The following is a 20,254-nucleotide window of genomic DNA, read 5'->3' on the forward strand; positions in this document are numbered from 1 at the left end:
TATGATCTAGAATGCCCTTGCCAGCCGCAAATGAGCAGACATTGTTCCTACTCTCCATGAACTTCTATCTCATAAACAACTATTGAATAATCTTAAACAACATTCGTATGTAATGCCATCAACAAATTGGTAAATATAGGCTAATTATTTCTGGCATAGTTGCCAAAAGAATTAACGTAATTAGTCCACCAATGCTACATGACAACCATAGCCCAAATGCTGCAAAAGATTGGAAAATTGGATTTTGGAAGAAGCCATGCAAAAGTAGTCTCTCAGCAAACAAGTGGACCTAAGTTCTAAGGGTGAGTGGAAAAAAAAACCCTACTCTTTTTCCCCCTTGTGCACAGCACTACATTTGGTGGAAATCGTCTAGAATGCTCACCATCTTGAGAACAGCATCCAAACATTGAAGCATGTTGGTAGGGGCATCATGTTGTGAGAATGCTTTTCATCAGCAGAGACTGGTAAGGAGGTCAGGTTTGAGGGCAAATTTAAGAAGAATATATTGTATAATGTTGTTTTTGCTGTTGTTTCCTTACCTGTGGTCAGGGTCATCATTGCACAGAGATAGTGGAACAGAGAAGACAGGGCTCATGAAGAGCTGTAGAGAGACTAAAGCTCTTTATGGGCCTTCGGCCGCTTGATGGAGCACCAGTGGCCTAATGGATAAGGCACTGGCCTCCTAAACTAGGGGTCGTGGTTTCCAGCCAAAAGTAGGGCTCGCTTCGAGCAGAGTGGCGCAGCGGAAGCGTGCTGGGCCCATAACCCAGAGGTCGATGGATCGAAGCCATCCTCTGCTAAGCGCGGTTTCTTTAAAGGCATTTCGCTACATGCCGTACTGTGTATGATATTGTATGTGACAAATAAAATTTGAATTGGGCTCCTTTTACACAGTCTGTACTGGCATGCAGCATAGTAATTGCACTGACAAGAAAGTGTCAGATGGCAGCGAAATTGAGAGAGAAACAGCAAGGTTAATACCTGTACTATTGGTTTCCAGCACATAGGCGCCTTAATTGTTTTTTCTTTTTACTTCTCATTATCCCGTGCAGAAATCTCTATTCTTTTGCTATTAGTACAAGACTACAGAGGTGGACAACACGTTCGGATGAAAAACCTCTCGATGGCCCGTACGGGGATCGAACCCGCGACCTTGGCGTTATTAGCACCACGCTCTAACCAACTGAGCTAACCGGCCAGCAAGAAAGGAGTCGTGCGTGCGTGTGTGCGCGCATGCGTTCGCGTATCTTTTTATGCTCTAGAATGCCCTTGCCAGCCGCAAATGAGCAGACATTGTTCCTACTCTCCATGAACTTCTATCTCATAAACAACTATTGAATAATCTTAAACAACATTCGTATGTAATGCCATCAACAAATTGGTAAATATAGGCTAATTATTTCTGGCATAGTTGCCAAAAGAATTAACGTAATTAGTCCACCAATGCTACATGACAACCATAGCCCAAATGCTGCAAAAGATTGGAAAATTGGATTTTGGAAGAAGCCATGCAAAAGTAGTCTCTCAGCAAACAAGTGGACCTAAGTTCTAAGGGTGAGTGGAAAAAAAAACCCTACTCTTTTTCCCCCTTGTGCACAGCACTACATTTGGTGGAAATCGTCTAGAATGCTCACCATCTTGAGAACAGCATCCAAACATTGAAGCATGTTGGTAGGGGCATCATGTTGTGAGAATGCTTTTCATCAGCAGAGACTGGTAAGGAGGTCAGGTTTGAGGGCAAATTTAAGAAGAATATATTGTATAATGTTGTTTTTGCTGTTGTTTCCTTACCTGTGGTCAGGGTCATCATTGCACAGAGATAGTGGAACAGAGAAGACAGGGCTCATGAAGAGCTGTAGAGAGACTAAAGCTCTTTATGGGCCTTCGGCCGCTTGATGGAGCACCAGTGGCCTAATGGATAAGGCACTGGCCTCCTAAACTAGGGGTCGTGGTTTCCAGCCAAAAGTAGGGCGCGCTTCGAGCAGAGTGGCGCAGCGGAAGCGTGCTGGGCCCATAACCCAGAGGTCGATGGATCGAAGCCATCCTCTGCTAAGCGCGGTTTCTTTAAAGGCATTTCGCTACATGCCGTACTGTGTATGATATTGTATGTGACAAATAAAATTTGAATTGGGCTCCTTTTACACAGTCTGTACTGGCATGCAGCATAGTAATTGCACTGACAAGAAAGTGTCAGATGGCAGCGAAATTGAGAGAGAAACAGCAAGGTTAATACCTGTACTATTGGTTTCCAGCACATAGGCGCCTTAATTGTTTTTTCTTTTTACTTCTCATTATCCCGTGCAGAAATCTCTATTCTTTTGCTATTAGTACAAGACTACAGAGGTGGACAACACGTTCGGATGAAAAACCTCTCGATGGCCCGTACGGGGATCGAACCCGCGACCTTGGCGTTATTAGCACCACGCTCTAACCAACTGAGCTAACCGGCCAGCAAGAAAGGAGTCGTGCGTGCGTGTGTGCGCGCGCGCATGCGTTCGCGTATCTTTTTATGATCTAGAATGCCCTTGCCAGCCGCAAATGAGCAGACATTGTTCCTACTCTCCATGAACTTCTATCTCATAAACAACTATTGAATAATCTTAAACAACATTCGTATGTAATGCCATCAACAAATTGGTAAATATAGGCTAATTATTTCTGGCATAGTTGCCAAAAGAATTAACGTAATTAGTCCACCAATGCTACATGACAACCATAGCCCAAATGCTGCAAAAGATTGGAAAATTGGATTTTGGAAGAAGCCATGCAAAAGTAGTCTCTCAGCAAACAAGTGGACCTAAGTTCTAAGGGTGAGTGGAAAAAAAAACCCTACTCTTTTTCCCCCTTGTGCACAGCACTACATTTGGTGGAAATCGTCTAGAATGCTCACCATCTTGAGAACAGCATCCAAACATTGAAGCATGTTGGTAGGGGCATCATGTTGTGAGAATGCTTTTCATCAGCAGAGACTGGTAAGGAGGTCAGGTTTGAGGGCAAATTTAAGAAGAATATATTGTATAATGTTGTTTTTGCTGTTGTTTCCTTACCTGTGGTCAGGGTCATCATTGCACAGAGATAGTGGAACAGAGAAGACAGGGCTCATGAAGAGCTGTAGAGAGACTAAAGCTCTTTATGGGCCTTCGGCCGCTTGATGGAGCACCAGTGGCCTAATGGATAAGGCACTGGCCTCCTAAACTAGGGGTCGTGGTTTCCAGCCAAAAGTAGGGCTCGCTTCGAGCAGAGTGGCGCAGCGGAAGCGTGCTGGGCCCATAACCCAGAGGTCGATGGATCGAAGCCATCCTCTGCTAAGCGCGGTTTCTTTAAAGGCATTTCGCTACATGCCGTACTGTGTATGATATTGTATGTGACAAATAAAATTTGAATTGGGCTCCTTTTACACAGTCTGTACTGGCATGCAGCATAGTAATTGCACTGACAAGAAAGTGTCAGATGGCAGCGAAATTGAGAGAGAAACAGCAAGGTTAATACCTGTACTATTGGTTTCCAGCACATAGGCGCCTTAATTGTTTTTTCTTTTTACTTCTCATTATCCCGTGCAGAAATCTCTATTCTTTTGCTATTAGTACAAGACTACAGAGGTGGACAACACGTTCGGATGAAAAACCTCTCGATGGCCCGTACGGGGATCGAACCCGCGACCTTGGCGTTATTAGCACCACGCTCTAACCAACTGAGCTAACCGGCCAGCAAGAAAGGAGTCGTGCGTGCGTGTGTGCGCGCGCGCATGCGTTCGCGTATCTTTTTATGATCTAGAATGCCCTTGCCAGCCGCAAATGAGCAGACATTGTTCCTACTCTCCATGAACTTCTATCTCATAAACAACTATTGAATAATCTTAAACAACATTCGTATGTAATGCCATCAACAAATTGGTAAATATAGGCTAATTATTTCTGGCATAGTTGCCAAAAGAATTAACGTAATTAGTCCACCAATGCTACATGACAACCATAGCCCAAATGCTGCAAAAGATTGGAAAATTGGATTTTGGAAGAAGCCATGCAAAAGTAGTCTCTCAGCAAACAAGTGGACCTAAGTTCTAAGGGTGAGTGGAAAAAAAAACCCTACTCTTTTTCCCCCTTGTGCACAGCACTACATTTGGTGGAAATCGTCTAGAATGCTCACCATCTTGAGAACAGCATCCAAACATTGAAGCATGTTGGTAGGGGCATCATGTTGTGAGAATGCTTTTCATCAGCAGAGACTGGTAAGGAGGTCAGGTTTGAGGGCAAATTTAAGAAGAATATATTGTATAATGTTGTTTTTGCTGTTGTTTCCTTACCTGTGGTCAGGGTCATCATTGCACAGAGATAGTGGAACAGAGAAGACAGGGCTCATGAAGAGCTGTAGAGAGACTAAAGCTCTTTATGGGCCTTCGGCCGCTTGATGGAGCACCAGTGGCCTAATGGATAAGGCACTGGCCTCCTAAACTAGGGGTCGTGGTTTCCAGCCAAAAGTAGGGCTCGCTTCGAGCAGAGTGGCGCAGCGGAAGCGTGCTGGGCCCATAACCCAGAGGTCGATGGATCGAAGCCATCCTCTGCTAAGCGCGGTTTCTTTAAAGGCATTTCGCTACATGCCGTACTGTGTATGATATTGTATGTGACAAATAAAATTTGAATTGGGCTCCTTTTACACAGTCTGTACTGGCATGCAGCATAGTAATTGCACTGACAAGAAAGTGTCAGATGGCAGCGAAATTGAGAGAGAAACAGCAAGGTTAATACCTGTACTATTGGTTTCCAGCACATAGGCGCCTTAATTGTTTTTTCTTTTTACTTCTCATTATCCCGTGCAGAAATCTCTATTCTTTTGCTATTAGTACAAGACTACAGAGGTGGACAACACGTTCGGATGAAAAACCTCTCGATGGCCCGTACGGGGATCGAACCCGCGACCTTGGCGTTATTAGCACCACGCTCTAACCAACTGAGCTAACCGGCCAGCAAGAAAGGAGTCGTGCGTGCGTGTGTGCGCGCGCGCATGCGTTCGCGTATCTTTTTATGATCTAGAATGCCCTTGCCAGCCGCAAATGAGCAGACATTGTTCCTACTCTCCATGAACTTCTATCTCATAAACAACTATTGAATAATCTTAAACAACATTCGTATGTAATGCCATCAACAAATTGGTAAATATAGGCTAATTATTTCTGGCATAGTTGCCAAAAGAATTAACGTAATTAGTCCACCAATGCTACATGACAACCATAGCCCAAATGCTGCAAAAGATTGGAAAATTGGATTTTGGAAGAAGCCATGCAAAAGTAGTCTCTCAGCAAACAAGTGGACCTAAGTTCTAAGGGTGAGTGGAAAAAAAAACCCTACTCTTTTTCCCCCTTGTGCACAGCACTACATTTGGTGGAAATCGTCTAGAATGCTCACCATCTTGAGAACAGCATCCAAACATTGAAGCATGTTGGTAGGGGCATCATGTTGTGAGAATGCTTTTCATCAGCAGAGACTGGTAAGGAGGTCAGGTTTGAGGGCAAATTTAAGAAGAATATATTGTATAATGTTGTTTTTGCTGTTGTTTCCTTACCTGTGGTCAGGGTCATCATTGCACAGAGATAGTGGAACAGAGAAGACAGGGCTCATGAAGAGCTGTAGAGAGACTAAAGCTCTTTATGGGCCTTCGGCCGCTTGATGGAGCACCAGTGGCCTAATGGATAAGGCACTGGCCTCCTAAACTAGGGGTCGTGGTTTCCAGCCAAAAGTAGGGCTCGCTTCGAGCAGAGTGGCGCAGCGGAAGCGTGCTGGGCCCATAACCCAGAGGTCGATGGATCGAAGCCATCCTCTGCTAAGCGCGGTTTCTTTAAAGGCATTTCGCTACATGCCGTACTGTGTATGATATTGTATGTGACAAATAAAATTTGAATTGGGCTCCTTTTACACAGTCTGTACTGGCATGCAGCATAGTAATTGCACTGACAAGAAAGTGTCAGATGGCAGCGAAATTGAGAGAGAAACAGCAAGGTTAATACCTGTACTATTGGTTTCCAGCACATAGGCGCCTTAATTGTTTTTTCTTTTTACTTCTCATTATCCCGTGCAGAAATCTCTATTCTTTTGCTATTAGTACAAGACTACAGAGGTGGACAACACGTTAGGATGAAAGACCCCTCGATGGCCCGTACGGGGATCGAACCCGGGACCTTGGCGTTATTAGCACCACGCTCTAACCAACGGAGCTAACCGGCCAGCAAGAAAGGAGTCGTGCGTGCGTGTGCGCGCGCGCTTGCGTCCGCGTATCTTTTTATGATCTAGAATGCCCTTGCCTGCCGCAAATGAGCAGACATTGTTCCTACTCTCCATGAACTTCTATCTCATAAACAACTATTGAATAATCTTAAACAACATTCGTATGTAATGCCATCAACAAATTGGTAAATATAGGCTAATTATTTCTGGCATAGTTGCCAAACGAATTAATGTAATTAGTCCACCAATGCTACATGACAACCATAGCCCAAATGCTGCAAAAGATTGGAAAATTGGATTTTGGAAGAAGCCATGCAAAAGTAGTCTCTCAGCAAACAAGTGGACCTAAGTTCTAAGGGTGAGTGGGAAAAAAAACCCTACTCTTTTTCCCCCTTGTGCACAGCACTACATTTGGTGGAAATCGTCTAGAATGCTCACCATCTTGAGAACAGCATCCAAACATTGAAGCATGTTGGTAGGGGCATCATGTTGTGAGAATGCTTTTCATCCATGTCCATTCTGTTGTCTTTTACCATTTTCTTTGTCCATTAACGCTCGTCTTTCTCCCGCCATGTCCACTTCATTGCATTGTAATCCATCCATTTTCAAAAACACACACAAAAAAATAAAATAAAAATAAATAAATAAATAAATAAATAAATAAATAAATAAATAAATTTAAAAAAATTCCTCCCCAAACAGCAAAAACTGCTGCTGGGAAGCATTTTAACTCTAACAAAATAAAGCTAATACAAAACACACAATTTTCCTTTTTTCGAAAAATAAACAAAAGCAAAAGATTTTGGTGAGCCTCTCTCACGAACTGCCTACTACAAACTACCAAAAAACTTAAAAATAAAATAAATATAAAAATAATTATTTTTATTCATGAATGTGTTTGTTGGTTTCTTTGGTGGCCATGAGCAAAAATTTTCATTTAAAGAATCCTATTTATTTATGTTTTTATTTGTTTGCATGTTCTTTTTTGTTAGCTTGTTTTTCAAAAAAGAGTTTTTCGATAATGAGATGTTTTCCTTACAACACCTGGTATTCCCAGGCAGCGCCCCATCCAATTACTAACCAGGCCCGACTCTGCTAAGCTTCTGAGATCAGACGAGATCAGGCATTCTCAGAGTGGTATGGCCGTAAGCATGAGCTCTTTTGAAAAGACTTATTTTTATTTATTAATGTATTTCTTTGTTGACCTTGGCGTTATTAGCATTAAGGCTAAAAGAATAATAACTCTTCGAGTTGTAGAGACATGATAGAATATAAATTAATTACTATTATCAGAATTTTAAGAAATAAATATAATAATAAATAAATAAACAAAACAAAATAGACGGCAAACAAAAACTCTGTCTGTCTGTCTGCCCTTCTGTCTCTCTCTTTCTCAAAGCGCATTGCACATGCAAACATGCACACACACACTAACTACACAAACTGATCAATTCTTAAAAAAACATTTTTAATTACTGAATAAACTGCATAATCACTGCTTTGTGCTGTATTTCCCCTGCATAAAGTCACTATTTTTGAGCCTGGTGCTCAAATTTCAGTGGCCACTTTTTGATTCGTTATGGACCTTGGAACAATGTAGGTTGTGGTCCAACCCTGAGCTGCTAATCAGTCAAAATGCTTTCTCATATCTGCCTCAGACTCAAACAGAAGACACAAAAATGCTGAGTTTCAGTGAAATGTGTTGCGTGTCCAGTCACCGATGCAGACATGATATCTGATTCAGAGGAGTGAATCACTGAGCTCTGCAGTAAACTGAGTCAGCGTGGTATGTTAGGTAAGCACAGACGACTGAAAATAAGCTTTTATTTTTTACATTGTACACACAAAGGTAATATATGAATACAGCTTAATGGTTGAACAGGATAAATGCAATGAATAAAATGCACTTTTGTGCAATTTTGGCATTCATAAGCTTGCTTGCTTATGAATTTCTCATAAAGACAGTAGTACAAAAAAAATTCTGACTCTTATCTAATTCTGATCATTTATACGTGTTACCCAACTTTTTTTAAATGTTACCCAACACCATTGAGTCTTCTCTTTTTAATTCTACCCAATTAATTTTTTCCCTTAAAAGCAGATCAGCAAACAGTTTCTGCTCTTCTCTTCCCACAGTATTCAGCTCTCAGCATATCTATGCTTGTGTAATAAGTAGCTGAGATTCAACAAAAGAAAAAAGCCCATATAATTTCCCCTTCATTACCCAGTATATGTTGTTATAATCCAAATGAATCAGCATCTGGAATGTAACGAAATTAGCTTAAAATTTAAATATTTAAGTGTAATTATAACTATTAAGTTCGAAGTCCTCGGAGCAAGCACAAGATTCTGCTGGAGACGAAAAAGGTTTCAGTGGTGCAAGCAAAAGTTCTTCGATTGAAGCTGCTGGCAAAATCTCAGAAAAAAGTGAAAGAATTGTCCCGGAGAAAAATCGGAGCCGAGCCGGGCGACAATAGATGGGTGCTTGGGGTTTTTATTGATCCCTTGGTCACACCCAGTTTTTCAGAGTGACCAATCCAATACCTGAAACTTTTGGAGGGAAAAAGTTTCTTTGTCTCTGCTCGGGCACTCATTTGCATACTTTATGGTGAAGTCAGGGAATAGATAAAGTTTATATTAACGTATAGTAGGCTCATATTACGTACTTGAATGACCACATGGCATACACTATTACTTATAAAAGTAAAAGCGGATAATTTTGATAGTAGACTGGAAAGAGACAGTATGAGAAGAGAGGAAACTGGGTATAGGCAATTACACATACAATCTTATAAAACATTTTCTGTATCATGAAAAACACAGAACAGACAGATCATGAGTGGCAATACAATAATAAAAATATAAAGGCAAAAGGGGAATGCATATACACAGGTGTGTTAGGCATGGGTTAGGTAGGGTTTCACTATTGTTTTATTGAAACGTGAATAAAGGAACTCTCCTTATGTGTGTGTGTGGGGGGGGGTCAGGATGAGTGTTTCCAGCCGCTTTGGGTGTGTGTGTGTGGGTGTGTGTGTGTGTCTTCAGTCAGAACTTTGGGGGGGGGGGTGAGGCTGGGCTATCAGTACTTGATAGTCTGCAGAACTCCAACATTCATGGAGGCAGGATTCCTCCTTTGTCTCCAGTCTCGTTGGGGGGTCAGGGGTTTTCCAGAGCCATCAGACTTAATGGCTAACAGTTCCCGATTACAAATGTTGTAGTTTTGCTCCACCGGGGACAGCTTCTTGCAAAAAAAAGGTGCATGGACGGAGGACAGAGAGTTCACCCCCTCTTTGAGATAACACTGCTTCTACTCTGAGGGCTGAGGCATCTACCTCTACCACGAAGGGCCGGCTCAGATTGTGATATTGGCAAAACCCAGGAAGCGTTGAAGGTCTTTGAGTGTTTGGGGTTGAGGCCAGTTCTTCACTGCTTCTACTTTCAATTGGTCCATCTGGATGCCCTCGGAGGAGATGATGTAGCCCAGGAAGTGAATGACGGGTTGGTGGAACTCACATTTTTCTAGCTTGAGGTAGAGGTGGTGACAACGGAGATGGGCGAGTACCTGCCGGACATGGTTGATGTGGTCAGAGAGGTTGGTGGAATAGATGAGGATATCATCAATATATACTATCATGCACCAGTGGAGCATGTCTTGGAAGATCTCATTCATGAAGTTTTGAAATACTGATGGGGCATTGGACAGCCCATATGGCATGACTCAGTACTCATAATGGCCTGAGGGTGTGATATAGGCCGTCTTCCATTCATTACCTCGTCGAATGCAGATTAGGTTGTAGGCACTCCACAAATCAAGCTTGGTAAAGACGTGAGCTCCACGTAGTTCCTCGAGGGCCGCAGGAACCAGAGGTAGAGGGTAAGTGAACTATACTGTCTGTGAGTTGAGGTTCCGGTAATCAATACACAGCCGAAGCCCTCCATCCTTTTTGGCCACGAAGAAGAAGCTGGAAGCTGCCGGGGAGGTAGATGGGTGCATGAAACCCTGGCATAGTGCCTCCTGAATATACTCCTCCATGGCCATCTTCTCTGGGATGGACAGTGGGTAGATATGCCCCTTGGGCATTTTGGCATCGGGCAGGAGGTCAATAGCGCAGTCCCATGGCCAGTGTGGTGGGAGCCTTGTTGCAGCGGCTTTGCTGAAGACATCCCGGAAATCCAAATATTCCTCAGGAAAGGTCCACCTGGGCGAGGCTTTGAGGGCTCTCAATGGTGGTTGACCCCAGGATCGCTGTTTTGGGAACTGGGACCGGAAGTGCACATAGGCAGGATTGGAAGCAGCAGTCACTCCACTGATTGATGCTCCCTGTGCTCCACCAGATATGGGGTTGGTGTAGGGCCAGACAGGGGCATCCCAGGATGATATCCACTCTAGATTCTTCTAGTACCAAGAGGGATAGCGTCTCCTAGTGCAGGCAGCCTATACAGAGAGTCACATTGGGGCTGAGCCACTGCACCAGTCCGTGACCCAGCAGTTTTCCTTGGATGGTGGCTATTTGGTAGCATGGCTCAGCTGGTGTGGGATACGACAGGTGGATAGGACACAGGAGATGAAGTTCACAGACACACCCGAGTCAAAGAGCACACTGACTGTGTAGGATCAAGAGTCATGAATCAGAATGGCATCATGGTATCGTGGGTTGGAAATGACTACATTTAATTGGATTGTACTCACCGCCTGGCATGGAAGACGGACTGGGCAGCTTTGGAGCAGGTGATCCGGTTCCCCACAGTTTGTGTCCTAGGTGGGTTGGGACCTTAATGATGTTGCTAGCTCTCTTGTGTAGACGGCTAGCATAGACAATGTCTAGATTGGGAAGCTTGGTTCCTACAATCCTCTGTGCAGTTTTGACTATCCAAGCCAGGTCTTTCGAGTACAGTCATGTGTGAATAGGGTGAAAAGTGCTGGGCTGAGGACACAGCCCTGTGGTACTCCTGTGTTCAGTGTTTATTATGTGGTCTGTTTGTAAGAAAGTCCAGAATCCATGTGCAGAGTGTGGTGGTTAATCCCAGATTGTTAAGTTTGCCCACCAGTTTGTGGGGCACTATTGTTATTGTGCTGAACTGAAGTCAACAAATAACATCCTTACATATGAGTTGGGATGCTCCAGATTTGTGTTGTGCGTATGCATATGGCAACTTTCAATTAAGATATAAATAAATTAAGATATTTTGACAAGAGAATAAAGCTGTGTGATCCCTTTATTTACAGGCAGATACATATCAATGAAACTTTCTATATGCAAGGCCAGGAAAATATTATCATGAGCGACAATGAGTTTGGTTTCTTTATTTGCAGGCACATAATGTATAAATCAGTGAAAGACCTGTTCACATCATATACACATAAATGAAATTTTTTGAACCTTGTGGACCCAAATTCTTTTAGTAAGCTCAGAAACTTCCCAAATATGTCACTGCATAACAAATAAAAAGAAATGTCCACTTAGTGTTGCCTATTGTGACAGTGCCATGCACACCGCCACACGCATGCAGAAAAGAGTCGCTCCTTGCCCACTCCCTCTCCCTGAAAAACACAAGCAGCAGCGGTTCAGCACCCTGGATAACGGTGCCGGCATAGAGCGGAAGCGGATCAGCACCATGGCTAGCACCGCTAAATTAGAATCCAGGGCGGAGTGGGAGAAAGTGTGCCAAAACGCTTTGGGCCAATCAGAAGCGCCGCTAAGCTCTTCACCCTCCAGCACACAACACAATGCAGAGCCTGGCCCCGCCGACCACACGAGTTAAGGCCTGCCCCCTGCTGAACTAACAGGAACTCTATGCTTTGTTTACATGCAGCTCAGACTAAAGCTAGGCATTTGTGGAACTGCTGAAGCTCTGCCTCCCTCCTGGATCTGCACCAGTCATCTCCTGCTGTCTTCAGCCTTTGCCAGGACCCCGCTACTGCCTCGGCCCATTCTACAATCCTTCAGGGAAGAATCGTCTTAGTTGGCTCTTTTTGCTATTTTTCTTTCCTCCTTTTTGCTCTCCAGCTGTCTTGAGTTCCTTTTCTTCCCTACTTTTCTGTTTAGTAATTAAAATTAATGTGCTCCCTGGCTCTGTGTGTTGTTCTCTGTCACCACTCAGCATGCTACACTATGTAGACTCACAGACCACTCTACCAGATACGCCCATATATACAGTAGGTGTAGAAAACAACCACCCCCTTAAAATAATCACATTTTTTGCTTTACAACCTAAAATGGATGACACAAGATGACACAAATTTTGTTTTATCCAACTGTATTTACTCATTGCAACTTATAACATCCAAATGAAAGAACAGGAACAGGGCAGAAAAAATCAAGAATTAAAAAACAGAATCACTTAGTTGGATAAAGGATCACCCCTAAAAATGACTAGTAAACTAGTCAGTAAAATCAGGTATAGCTAATCATCATCTCAATGGCACACCAAGCCATTTGACTTCCACCTGTGATCAAGTGTGGTCATTTTGAGTAGCTCAGCACATTGTGGTTCATATATCACGGCCCCGGCATATCAAGGATTTTTATTTGGAACATAACTATTTTTTTTATTACATGAAATAAGGTAATTCAGTAATAAAATATAATTATTAATTACAAAATATGAACATTAGTTAAAACAAAGTAAAATGTTAATAATATATACAAAACTGTACAGTGTATTTACTCAAGAGACAAAGAACACGTAGCGTTGTTTAGGAAAGCGTGGTACAGGGATACTGGAAATCAAAATACAGTACGCTGGAGGAACGAGTCTGGCAAGTCGGAATGTCCCATTCATTTAATCATGGTTGTGATTGGCTGCTGCTGGCTATGCGTGCAGTTGGGGAAAGGGAAGCAGAATTCTCCAGCATCCCAGTTCTTTGCGTGTCACTGTCCCATATGTTTGGTTTTGTTTTGTGAACGCTGTATTTTTATGTTTTTTCTGCAAGCCCTATTATGCCCCCAAACACTCTGCACCTTCTAAGGCTTCTGGCAAGGAACATACATACATACAGTACTCACTGTAAATGTGATATTTCTACGAATCTAACCAAAATTCATTTTGCTATATGCTTGCAAATGTTGTCTGTGAGTGTTTAAAGAGTGTGGGAGGGAAATTTATGGCTTAAACAATAAAAAGAAGCATTTGTTGGGTGGGGTCTGTGTATCATGGATTTTCATTTATCGCGGGTGGTTTTGGACTGTATCCCCCATGATAAACAGGGGATTACTGTACTATTCCTGGAGCATATTAGTCCATGGTAGTGCAACTGAAGCAAGCAATAAACTATGGGTGGCAGGACACTGTCAAAAGATCTCAAGGATAAAGTTGTTGACCGGCATTGGTCAGGAGATTGATGCAAAAAAAAAATCAAAAGCTTTATCAATCCCTAGAAGCACACTGAAATCTAGTGGAAGAAGTGAAATATGTTTGTTACAACTAAGACCCTTCCTGGATCAGGATGGCCCACCAAACTGGATGGAATAGCGATGAAGAAACTGGTCAGAGAGGCTACCAAGTGACCTACAGCAACTTTGAAGCAGTGCAGGAATTTATAACAAAGAGTTGTCATTGTGTCCATGTGAAAACAATGTCATAAATTCTTTACAAATGTGGCATGTGTGGATTAAAATTCTACTGTACTCACTACTAAAATCTGACTCCAGCTCCACACTGACCCGACAGCTCAGTCTGAGTGAGACTCACAGTTAGTAAGGCCTCCAAACAAAATAAGCCAATCAAGCAGACTAGATGAATGCAGATAAGAGATTTTATTTTGTAATCAGCACTGACACAAGAATTGAGATGCTCACGCATGAACGTCCCAACAACCTCTGCCCGGGGAACTCCAATTACAACCTTTATATACATTTCCCTTATCTTTCCAATGCAACACGTCACTGGTTCTTGGCCGAGACAATCCCACCCATTTTTCTTTTTTTTGGACCTTTTAGGTTCTTTTTACACCATTATCTTTGAATTTACAACTTTTCGAATACTTTTCGAATAATTATAATTAAACTTTCCTAAATCATTATATTAAAAAAATTGGGCGTTTCCGCCCCCACCAGTGGGATTGTCTTCGGCCTCACTCTCGCCAACACCTCATTCTTCTTCAGGAGACAGCATGGGTAAGTTCCCAGTCCTTCAGGGGCCAACACCCTTTCTTTTATTTTTCTACATTACACTCTACACTTCACAGCTTTTCTGATTTATCCGCTGTCTTCTACGTATGTACTCTAGATATTTCGCCTGGTAACACCATTGCCATCCAGCACGCGCTGCGTTTACTTCATGATGAGATCACTGCCGCTCAAGGTACCAGTGGAGCGAAGATTGACCATGATAATCTAAGGTGCGTCTCTGCCATTGATTGGTCCAAGTTTGGAAAGCCTGGTACCGCAGAGAAAGCCTGCCAGACTGACATCATCGATACAACTATTTGTTCTCCAAAGCCCTTGCAGCCTGTGTGCAAGGCCCGTGACAGAGCAACATGCCGTGTTAAACCCTATATTGTTCTCAAGCTCAAACGTCCTAACGAAAAAAACCTTACCTGAGAACTCACTCCTGCTGTCCCCTGATTATTTCACACTACATCAAACACACACCTCATACATATATCTTCATTTACAAAATTATCTCCCACACATGCCTCAAGAAAGGCCACATGTCGTCACATCCAGACTTTGCCAAAATGCACCTTGAAGATTCTAAGGTCAAGTGGAAGAGGGTGTTATGGTCAGATGACAATAAAATCAAACTATTTGGCCTGAACACCAACTGGTATGTCTGGAAGAAACCAATACAGCTCATCATCCAAATAACACCACTCCTTCATTAAAGCATGGAGATGGTAATATCCTGTTGTGGGGGTGCAACTGGGACTGGAGCACGATAGAAAGAAAAAATGGATGGGGCAAAATACCATCATATTCTAAAACTATGTATTTGTCACAGTCAGCTGGGGAAGGAACCAGACGGGTCAGGTATGCTCTCAAAGGGTGATTTATTCTTGGCCAGAACTCAAAAACGTCCTTGAAGGGAAAAGGAAATAAACTCAGGAAATCACGTCAAATTACAAAACTTAGATAAGCAGGGGAAAAGGCAGGCATCAAGCATAACGTGAAACTCGAAAACAGATGCTAATACTCGCCGCTGATTCTGGCGAGTTTGGCCTTTAAATACTAACTTTGGCTAATTGCCAGCAGGTGCGCCGGCGGCACTCAGGTGACTAGGGCGTGGTGACGTCACAGAGTCCCGCAGATCCGTGACAGTACCCCCCTCCCCACGGGCATTTCCAGACGTCCGGATTCGACGACGGGGCCGCCCCTGTCCTCTGGGAGCGGGCCAGTCCGGTCGACATTGATGGAATTCGGAGAGGAGCGCGGGATCGAGGATATCTTCATGATTCACCCACGACCTCTCCTCCGGACCATATCCTTCCCAGTCGACTAGGTATTGGAGTCGGCTGCCCTGTCGTTGTGAGTTGAGGATTTCCCAGACCTGGTAGACTGTGTCGTCTGCGACCACCTCTGGTTGCTGCAATTCGGCCATCTCTGTGGAAGAAGGGAGAATGGGGTCAATATAGGGTTTTAGAAGTGATGCATGAAAAGAGGATGTCCGATGTATCGGGGGCTCAGCTTTCTACAGGGAAGTTTGAGCCGCAGATCGCGCGTAGAAAGCCAGACCTTGTCTCCCGCCTGGTATAACGGTGCCTCCCGCCAGTGGATATTGGCTTGAGGTTTGTGCCGGCTTACGGCGTGGTGCAGATGAGTGTGTGCCGATTCCCAGACCCTCTCACTCTCTCTGAACCAGTAGTCTACGGCGGGGAGTTCTGAAGGTTCTCCAGACCACGGGAACAGAGGTGGCTGGTAACCAAGCACGCACTGGAACGGACCGAGTCCTGTAGTGTCCTGGCGAAGTGAATTCTGTGCGTACTCGGCCCAGGGCAGGTATTGGCTCCAGGTATTCTGGTGAGCTCGGCAGTAGGCACGCAGGTAGCATCTGATCTCCTGGACCTTGTGCTTGGTCTGGCCGTTAGTCTGGGGATGATAACCAGAAGATAGACTGATTGATACATTTAACTTCTTAAAGAAACTTCGCCATACCTTGGATGTAAATTGGGGTCCCCTGTCAGATACGATGTCCTCTGGAATGCCAAAATTTCGGAAGATGTGATGGAATAGAGCTTCAGCCGTCTCTAAGGCGGTAAGTAAACCTCGGAGCGGGATAAGTTTACACGCCTTAGAGAACTGGTCTACCACGACGAGAATAGTCGTGTAATTTTCGGACGAGGGCAAGTCGGTGACGAAATCAACTCCCAGATGTGACCAGGGCCGATGAGGAATCGGGAGTGGAACGAGCTTGCCCTCTGGTAGCCGGCATGGTGTGCAAATGATGGCACAGACTGAGCATCCCTTCACAAAACGTGCAACTTCTCGTGCCATGTTCGGCCACCAATACCTGTTCCTCAGGAGTGAGAGGGTTCTCTGTCTGCCCGGATGCCCAGAGCCTGGAGAGGAGTGCAACAAGTCCAGCAAACGTAAATGACAGGATGTGGGCATGTAAATTTTCCCCTCCGGGCTTCCTGGCGGAGCAGGTTCCTCCGAGGTGGCGGCATGGATCTCGTCATTAAGGGACCATAGAATGGGACTGACGAAGAGCTCAGGCGGTAATATGAGCTCTGATTCTTCTAATTTCTGCTCTGGAGTGTGGACACGTGACAGAGCATCGGCTTTGACATTTTTATGCCCCGGGTGGTAGGTAACCTTAAATTGAAACCTTGTGAAGAATAGAGCCCAACGCGCTTGCCGAGGATTTAATCGCTTGGCTTCTCAGAGGTATTGGAGGTTTTTATGATCAGTGATCACTTCAAACAGATGTCTAGCACCCTCAAGCCAGTGCCGCCGTTCCTCTAGGGCTAATTTGATTGCCAGTAGTTCACGATTTCCAATATCGTAATTTTGCTCCGCCGGGGATAACTTCTTTGAGAAGAAAGCGCATGGACGGAGTACCGTGGGGTCGCCCCCGCACTGAGATAACACTGCTCTGACCCCACGGAGGAGGCGTCTACCTCTACTGTGAACGGGTAAGTGGGATCAGGGTGTATTAAGGTGGGTGTGGAACAGAAAGCGGCTTTCAGATCTTGGAAGGCATCTCCGGCTTCGGTGGTCCAGTGAAGTTTCTTGGGACTGTTTCGAAGAAGAGAAGTAAGCGGGTCAGCGTGCTGGCTGTAACCTGCCACGAAGCGACGGTAAACGTTCGCGAACCCCAGAAAGCGTTGTAATTCCTTGACCGTTTGAAGTTTTGGCCACTCCCTCACGGCTTGTACTTTGGCTTGATCCATCCGAATGCCATTGGCGGATATAACATATCCCAGGAAATGTATTGAGAACTGATGAAACTTGCATTTCTCCAGTTTAAGGAAAAGGTGGTGTTGTCGAAGACGAGCTGTTTTCCATTCATCGCCACAGCGGATCCGGATCAGGTTATATGTGCTCTGGAGATCAAGCTTGGTGAAGATGCGCGATCCTCGAAGTTCTTCAAGTGCCGCAGGGACCAGAGGTAAGGGGTAGGCGAATTTCACCGTTTGGGCGTTTAGTTTCCTGTAATCGATGCAGGGCCATAGTCCCCCATCCTTCTTAGCCACAAAGAAAAAACTGGACGAAAGAAAAAACTATTATTTGTTTCTAAAGTGTCCAGTTCAGAATTATTGCCATCCAGGGTAAAGATAATTCAAAGTCAAAGAAGCTTTATTGTCACTTCAACCATATTGTCACATCTGGGACCCCCAGTGCGCATGTTGCATGCACGTGCCTGCGCACCGTGAAATGAGACCCATACACAGGATCAAGCGAAGTGCTGCTTTAATTACATAAACACAGGACAGGGGACAACTAACTTAACTTTAGACATGACGTGGTATCAAACAAAACAAAAGACTAATCTAAACCATAACCTGGACATAGCAAAACAAAACCTGACACAGAACCACGGCACAGATCATCACTGACAAAGACATGAACACAAGGATCCCTATTTATAGGGATAGACATTAGGGCTAATGGGATACAGGTGACACAACAGGAAAGAGAACAATGGGAAGGGCATAGAACAAAAGACACACAAAGAAGCAGGCTTCCAAGGTTCACCTGCCAGCACCCTCTCTGGGCCTGGCAGGGAACTGTCCAGCTTTTCCTGACATAACCCCCCCTCTAAGGCGCAGCTCCCAAAGCGCCCACATTAAAATTAGAGGACACCCCAGGAGTAGGAGGGAGATGTAGTCCATAATAGAGGGGAAATGCAAGGCCTGATGTACAGTGAGGGAAAAAATTATTTGATCTCCTGCTGATTTTGTACATTTGCCCACTGACAAAGAAATGATCAGTCTGTAATTTTAATGGTAGGTGTATTTTAACAGTGAGAGGCAGAATAACAACAAAAAAATCCAGAAAAACACATTTCAGAAAAGTTATACATTGATCTACATTTTAATGAGTGAAATAAGTATTTGATCCCCTATCAGTCAAAGATTTCTGTCTCCCAGGTGTTTTTTTATACAGGTAATGAGCTGAGATAACAGAAGGAAGCAATCAATCAGATTCCAAACTCTCCATCATGGTCAAGACCAAAGACACCATGTGACAACAGGTGGTGCGATTATTCCCAAATGGAAGAAACACAAAAGGACTGTCAATCTTCCTCAGTCTGGGGCTCCATGCAAGATCTCACCTCATGGAGTTTCAATGATGATGAGAACAGCGAGGAATCAGCCCAGAATTACACTGGAGGATTTTGTCAATGATCTCAAGGCAGCTGGGACCATAGTCACCAAGAAAACAATTGGTAACACACGTGAAAGACTGAAATCCAGTAGTGCCCGCAAGGTCCCCCTGCTAAAGAAAGCACATGTACAGGCTCATCTGAAGTTTGCCAGTGAACATGGGTGAAAGTGTTGTGGTCAAATGAGACCAAAATCCAGCTCTTTGGCATCAACTCAACTCGCCGTGTTTGGAGGAGGAGGAATGCTGCCTATGACTCCAAGAAGACCATCCCCACCATCAAACATGGAGGTCAAAACATTATGCTTTGGGGGTGTTTTTCTGCTAAGGGGACAGGACAACCGTACTGCATCAAAGGGACGATGGATGGAGCCATGTACCATCAAATCTTGAGTGAGAAAATGGGTCGTGGATGCAAAGAGGAGTGGGCCCAAATTCCTTGAGATGTGAGATGTGTGCAAACCTGGTGGCCAACTACAAGAAATGTCTGACGTCTGTGATTGCCAACAAGGGTCTGCCACCAAGTATTAAGTCATGTTTTGCAAAGGGGTCAAATACTTATTTCACTCAATAAAAAGCAAATCAATGTATAACTTTTTTGAAATGTGTTTTTCTGGATTTTTTTTGTTGTTATTCTGTGTCTCACTGTTCAAATACACCTTCCATTAAAATTAAAAACATTAAATTATGTTAAACAATTAAAACAGACTGATCATTTCTTTGTCAGTGGGCAAACATACAAAATCATCAGGGGATCAAATAATTTTTTCCCTCACTGTAGTTCATGAATGCAGTCTATGGTGATGGCCCAGATCCCAGGGGTAAGTTGACATCCGGCCCTGGCAAGAGATGGGAGGGAAGCGTCTTCCACCCATGGTGCCGAGTGGCGTCCTCCACGGAAACTCTGTCGTTGGGCAGTGTCCCCGGCTGGCAAGGTGGTGGAACCAAGCTTCCATGGGGCCCGATAAAAAGGGGGGTGCCCCCCGAGACATGGGATCGAGCGGCGTCCTCCACAGAATTCCATCGCAGAGCGGCGTCCTTGACCTAAACAAGGATGGAGGCACCTCCCTGAGGAAACAGGGAAAGGAATCTGCCAGATGTCATCCAATGGATGTCTAGGGCTCTAGCCAGCAGACTGCAAATCCTTAACGAAGACAGGAACTAGCTGGGAATCCTGCAAAAATGGTCAGTAATTCTGTCACATCTGGGACCCCCACCCAGTGCGGGGCTCAAACCTGGACTGCCGTGGTGTTGTGTGCATGTGCCTGC

At 44.3% G+C, this 20,254-nt stretch overlaps 8 non-coding genes and 1 pseudogene across 8 annotated transcripts; 3 read left to right on the forward strand and 6 right to left on the reverse strand.

Annotated features, from left to right (window-relative positions):
• Positions 1-1,124: 1,124 nt before the first annotated feature.
• Positions 1,125-1,198, reverse strand: trnai-aau (transfer RNA isoleucine (anticodon AAU)). Its single transcript has one exon. It is a non-coding gene; the product is annotated as a tRNA-Ile (tRNA).
• Positions 1,199-2,376: 1,178 nt separating this feature from the next.
• On the reverse strand, positions 2,377-2,450 carry trnai-aau (transfer RNA isoleucine (anticodon AAU)). The gene has a single exon. It is a non-coding gene; the product is annotated as a tRNA-Ile (tRNA).
• Positions 2,451-3,236: 786 nt separating this feature from the next.
• trnam-cau (transfer RNA methionine (anticodon CAU)) lies at positions 3,237-3,308 on the forward strand. The gene has a single exon. It is a non-coding gene; the product is annotated as a tRNA-Met (tRNA).
• A 324-nt stretch (positions 3,309-3,632) lies between these two features.
• Positions 3,633-3,706, reverse strand: trnai-aau (transfer RNA isoleucine (anticodon AAU)). The gene has a single exon. It is a non-coding gene; the product is annotated as a tRNA-Ile (tRNA).
• A 786-nt stretch (positions 3,707-4,492) lies between these two features.
• On the forward strand, positions 4,493-4,564 carry trnam-cau (transfer RNA methionine (anticodon CAU)). The gene has a single exon. It is a non-coding gene; the product is annotated as a tRNA-Met (tRNA).
• Positions 4,565-4,888: 324 nt separating this feature from the next.
• trnai-aau (transfer RNA isoleucine (anticodon AAU)) lies at positions 4,889-4,962 on the reverse strand. Its single transcript has one exon. It is a non-coding gene; the product is annotated as a tRNA-Ile (tRNA).
• A 786-nt stretch (positions 4,963-5,748) lies between these two features.
• On the forward strand, positions 5,749-5,820 carry trnam-cau (transfer RNA methionine (anticodon CAU)). Its single transcript has one exon. It is a non-coding gene; the product is annotated as a tRNA-Met (tRNA).
• A 324-nt stretch (positions 5,821-6,144) lies between these two features.
• trnai-aau (transfer RNA isoleucine (anticodon AAU)) lies at positions 6,145-6,218 on the reverse strand. The gene has a single exon. It is a non-coding gene; the product is annotated as a tRNA-Ile (tRNA).
• Positions 6,219-7,250: 1,032 nt separating this feature from the next.
• On the reverse strand, positions 7,251-7,369 carry LOC131349531 (5S ribosomal RNA; annotated as a pseudogene).
• Positions 7,370-20,254: the final 12,885 nt, after the last annotated feature.

This window comes from Hemibagrus wyckioides, linkage group LG29 (assembly GCF_019097595.1).
Source record: "Hemibagrus wyckioides isolate EC202008001 linkage group LG29, SWU_Hwy_1.0, whole genome shotgun sequence".
Lineage (NCBI taxonomy): Eukaryota > Metazoa > Chordata > Actinopteri > Siluriformes > Bagridae > Hemibagrus > Hemibagrus wyckioides.